Below are 6,000 nucleotides of genomic sequence, written 5' to 3'. Positions count from 1 at the left end.
GTTGTAATGGACAATATTTTGCTTGGGTGTGAGTATTTTTCTATTACAACAGTAGGCCCAAAAGAATTTGGATTATCAGATCTTCAAGTAAGTAACGTGCCGGATAGAACGAAAAGAAAAAAGAAATAAAACAGAAAATTAAAACAAAGAAAAAAGCAAAACAACAACAACAACAAAAAACAAAAAAAAACAAAACAAACAACACACACAGTAACAAACAAATTTTTAAAACAATAATTGAAAACAGAAATTTATGAAGCAGTCTGCTTTTATTTTTATGATTAATTATATCACAATAATTATAACCAATAAAAGACAAATCGATATAATCTTGATCTAGATATTTTTTTTAGTATACGTATTTAATAATTCTACCTCCTAGTACTAGAAAACTTGAGTAGTTTTGACGGTCATGAAAAACGTACTTATCTTACATATCAAAACTTCTATTTCTGTCACAAAAGTTCGATAACCTCAATTATAGTCCGTTTCAAAATACATGATCACACACTCATTGGCTTGTCTATATCTTTGAAACTGTTTGAAAAATTTCGTTGTAATTTGTCATGATGGCATATATTGCACCAGACCTTATTAATTATGTTTTGCTCATCGGTAAAAAACAACTGGTTCAAAAGTTAGCTTATTAACGATCTAAAATAATCATGGCTATTTTTGTCGGCTATGTGGTCTTATGGTATGAAACTAGCGTTCGGATCGGAAGGTCCTGGGTTCGAGCGCATAGTTGAGTCCTTGGAGAAGGTTCTTTACTCACATTCTCTCACCGTACTCAGGTGTAAAATGAGTACCTGGCCGTTAATAACGTTTTCCCGTTCCGAAAAAAAATTGTAATATCGCCTAACAGGCATCGTGTCCCGTCCTAAATGTTAAATGTTGCTGTTGACCAGGGACGCCCTGTAAAGCGCTTTGAGCACGTTTAATGGATATTGCGGTATAAAAAACCTCATTAAAGATGGCCGCTGCCTTGCATAATAAAATAATAGATTTACGGTATATTTTAAAACAATGTGTGCCATATGGTGTCGCGACATTTTAACACACCAATGTTAATCACGGGATCTTAGGGCGTTATTGAGAGATATTCATTACAACAACAACAAAAAAATTGGAATGAGGCGTGTCGTACAGATTAAATTCGAATTCCACACGCTTTCATTTTTACTAAAAATCACTCACAAATATTGTTTGGGTAAAATGTAGCTAGATGGGAATGGTGCATGTTTTTATTTTTTTTTTATTTTTTTTTTTTAAATTTTATTTTTTAATGTGTGTGAAACTGAGGTGGAGGGGTCGCAAATCCACCGTGTGTTCACAATTGTTCACTTCCTGACACTGAATGATCCCCATAACGTTATACTGTAAAATTCTAATGTTCTTGATGGTAAAAATGAAAACACTGTAAAGCATCAAAGAATTAGCGATTGATCGTGACAACCATAAAAGATACATTATTCATATTTAGGATTCATTAGGTCTCATAAAATCGAAGACTATGCAAAGATTCGTGACAATGCATACCACAGTTTAAGAGAAACAGATCGAAATGTGTGATCATGTATTTTAAAACGGGCTATACCAGTTATCTGCCCAAAGGTTATGATATTCTATTATTCGGAAAAAAATAATATGTCATCATCGTCGTCGTCGTCGTCGCCATCGTCGTCGTCGTCATCATCATCATCACCATCATCTTCATCATCACCATCATCACCACCATCATCATCATCATCATCATCATCATCATCATCATCACCATCATCACCATCATCATCATCATCATCCTCCTCATCCTCATCCTCATCTTCATCATCATCGTCGTCGTCGTCATCATCGTCATCATCATCATCATCATCATCATCATCATCATCATCATCATCCTCACCATCATCATCATCATCATCATCATCATCATCATCATCATCATCATCATCATCATCATCATCATCATCATCATCATCATCATCATCATCAAACCCACCTTCACCCCTACTCCTCCTCCTCCTCCCCTGCCGCCTCCTCCTTATTTCCCCCCTTTTCCACTTCTCTAAATCCCTGATTTGCCAAGAAGCTTCCCTGAAATTTGTCGACGTGAAGCTGAAAAGTATGAAATGTGTTTGATACAGCGCCAAACAAGTTATGAAAAAACCCAGAAATATTAAATATCGTATTTAAACCCGCTTCTCTCTATTCTTGAATGTCTCTTTCTGCATTATTGGGTAAGTTTTATACAAGCCTTTTTTTCTCAAATGTTTTAATAATTTTGATTTTATTAAAAATTGTAAAAATGACGATGATGATGATAATGATGCTGATGAGGATGATGATGATGATGATGATGAAGATGAAATTTCTAACAATAATAATAATAATAATAATAATAATAATAATAATAATAATGATAATAATAACAATTAACTGATAATGATAATTAGTTATAACGATTTTGATAATGATTATGAGGGAGATGGTAATAATAACGATGATAATGATGACAGCGACTACGATAATGATGGTGACTAATAATAATAATAATAATAATAATAATAATAATAATAATAATAATAATAATAATAATAATAATATTGATGATGATGATGATGATGATGATGATGATGATGATGATGATGATGATGATGATGATGATGATGATGATGATGATGATGATGATGAATTATAGTATCAATAATAAATTGGAATCTCCATAGCACCAGTCTCAACATTAAAATTTTTAGAAACGCTCACTTGCATTTGACACGCATGATCAGTATTAACTTTGCCAGAAGCAGATGATAGATTCACGGAGGTACTAAACGTTCGTAAAATACAAAGGAAAAAAATGCACAATGCTGTATCTAGTACTCTGAATAACACCTATTAAAAATTGGATTCAATAGTCTGATGCCACGTCGCCCAGCAACGGCGGCCATCGTGGTTCTAAACAAAGAAAATCGGTACTTTTTATTCTTCATGCTGGCTAGAACTTTTCATATGTCTTGTGATCAGAATGTGTAAAAGTAAAAAAAAAGAAATGATCCTATTTACAATGTTTTTCTCCTCTGGATACACTTTTATGCTTGTCGGAGAAATATACCATAATGGTATAATGGTCCGCCATTGTTCCGATAGTTTAGATCCAGTTACTAAGTCACCATGCGTCATTACGAGGGAAGTGATGTCACGACTGTTGAAGCGTATTATGACTGGAAAACTCATCCTTCAAATATCGATGGATTAAAATGACCCTTTTCTTGCCAAAAACTCTTGGGACGTCGCTGCTAATCGATCGATATTTGAAGGACCGGTGTCGAGGGAACGAAATTGACGCCACACAGCTCTTTTTTGTTTTTTAGCCAGACATTTGTATGAGTAGTCCTCACTAAATTTTAATTATAATATAATTTGCTTCAACAGTCATGACGTCACTTCCCTCGTAATGACACATAGTAACTGGCTCTAAACTATCGGAATAATGGCGGACGCCGTTATCAAAAATTTATCCGACGAGCATAAAAGTGTATCCAGACGAGAAAAACATAAATATTATACATTCTGATCACATGACATATGTAAAGTTATAGCCAGCATGAAGAATAAAAAGTACCAATTTTCTTTGTTTAGAACCTAGATGGCCGCGTTGCTGGGCGACGTGGCATCAAACTATTGAATCCAATTGATGCTATCAATCAGAGTATAAAAGTTCAAGGTTTACTAATAGTTTTGTGTGATGGTATGTTATATTATATTATATCCTGTTGGCGGATGTTATGAACTTTTAAAAACTCAACGCATAACATCAATTCTGTCGAAAACTCTAAACGCGTGTTTTTATCAGAGCAGAGCAGAGTAACAGTTAAATCATTTTAATTCTTAATTCACTTGTCAGTTTCTAAATCATCCCGAGATGTTACCATAATTTTGAGACGAGCGGTCACAATAATCAATAAGGAATTCTGATTTGGCGTCTTTAGGCTGTCGTTTGGGGGAGGTGGCTTTTGTTTGAAAGTGCCAGAAGACAATAGAGAATAAATAATTTTCAAGGCGGTGATGGGGGTTTGAACTCGAGACCTTACTGGTACGACAACTCCGCCTGGCCGGGGAGAGCTTGCCTCTACCGTACCAGCAAGGTCGCGGGTTCACACCCCCATCACCGCCGCGAAATTTTTTATTCTCTATTGTCTTCTGGCACTTTCCTACTCACTTCATATCTTGTTGTTATCAACACTGCCTGCTCCACTCACTTTTCTGGATTTTGTTTATTTGTTTTTGTTACTTTAAAGGGGGGTGGGGGGGGGGGGGTGGGGTGGGGGGTGGGGGGGGGGGTGGATGCTTTTTATTGTTGTTTTAGTGTTGTCTTTTTCCCCCCTTATCAAGCCTTTGCCATGAGTAATGAACATATTATCTTGACCACTTACACTTACACACCTATTTCACCATCCTTGCTGTTGGATACACGTTATGGAAGCATCAGGTGGAGAAGACAGCTCAGGGAAGAGTCAAATTGCGAAGCATTATTATTGATGGCCTATTATTCTCTAACTGGGGTTAACTCTCTCCTAACTACAGGAAAAACGTCGCATTTGTGTGTGTGTTGTTCTGGAAAAACCCGTCGGATGTCGGAAACATTCGAATCACTATTATTGCATATTCGATTGGAAATAGAATCACCATCTCTGGACTAAATGCAGTTTGAATTTTGTAATTTTTTAAATTAGCGGGCCCGACGTTATTCACATTTAATTTGAAGGTAGAAGGTCAAAACTTTAAAAAACGGAGAAGATCGCTTTTAAAGACTAGGCATATCTACATCTTAATAAGGAATGAGATTAGCGGAAGAGTAGCGTCCCTTGATTGGTGACGTCACAGACTATGGGTGACGTCCAATCAAGGGAAGCTACTCTTCCGCTAATCTCATTTCCTATACAAATTGTTTAAAGTACAGTACCCGTTATCGTCACAACAGCACTTGCACACCACATTCATACCCAAAAATGAAAAAAAAAAAAAAAATAATAAAATAAAGCCATCCTGTAGCACAAACCAAATATTTTGACGCTATTTCCCCCTTTTCCTGGCATTCTTGACAGCGTGACGTTATACATTTGGAAGAGGAGGAGGAGGAGGAGGAGGAGGCAGAATGCTCTCTCAGTACTCATGATATTGTTTTAGATTTCAGATAATGATAATGTCATTTAGATATCTTAATTGTAAATTACGATATAAAATTGAAAGACACAATATTTTACACAGGAAAGTACCTAAATTAATGGAATGTTGGATATTGCTCATCGTGCTACTCATTTTGTTGTAGCTATGCGCATTCCATATACTGACTCAATGGTAGCTTATATTATTCATGCACACTGTCTTGCATTCCAGAGAGCAAACATCGAAAAATAAAGAATGATATGTGATATGTTGTGGTTTTGCTACAAGACTTGATTCTCAGCTTTGAATTGAAAACCTCTACCATGGAGTCAATTTGAAGGTATTTCGATTCGATAGAGCTTAGAAAATAATTAACTAAAATTAACTGTCCTTTTCAAACTGTATGCTCATTTTTTAAATTGTAAAAACCCTGTCCTGAGAATAAAGTTGGATGAATGCATGACGCAGAAAACAATTTTTCACCTTTATTCGCTTGTACTGGTATCTCAAAACTAGCTCGTGCGACATCCGACGGGTTTTGCCAAATCAGCTCACATTTGTTACGATAAAATAAACCTTTTAATTTTTCATATGTATTTTGTACATTACAACATTTGAAGATAAATCTTGTTATAATCAATTATGAGAACTTCATGCTAGATTGTAAAGTGTGTTTTGCTGCACAACATTCTGTATAATAAAGTGTCTATGTACTTTTTGCTTTTGAGTTTGAGTGTGAATTATTTTCTTGTATTCGGTTGGTATGACACTTAGCAAGCATAGTTTCGGTCTTAGAGTGGTTCAAGTGTGGAACAGTTTACCAGAGAAAGTTGT

Source organism: Berghia stephanieae, chromosome 1 (assembly GCF_034508935.2).
Source record: "Berghia stephanieae isolate SIO BIC M18660-M18661 chromosome 1, UCSD_Bste_1.3, whole genome shotgun sequence".
Taxonomy (NCBI): Eukaryota; Metazoa; Mollusca; class Gastropoda; order Nudibranchia; family Aeolidiidae; genus Berghia; species Berghia stephanieae.
Note: the sequence above shows the minus strand (reverse complement) of the source record.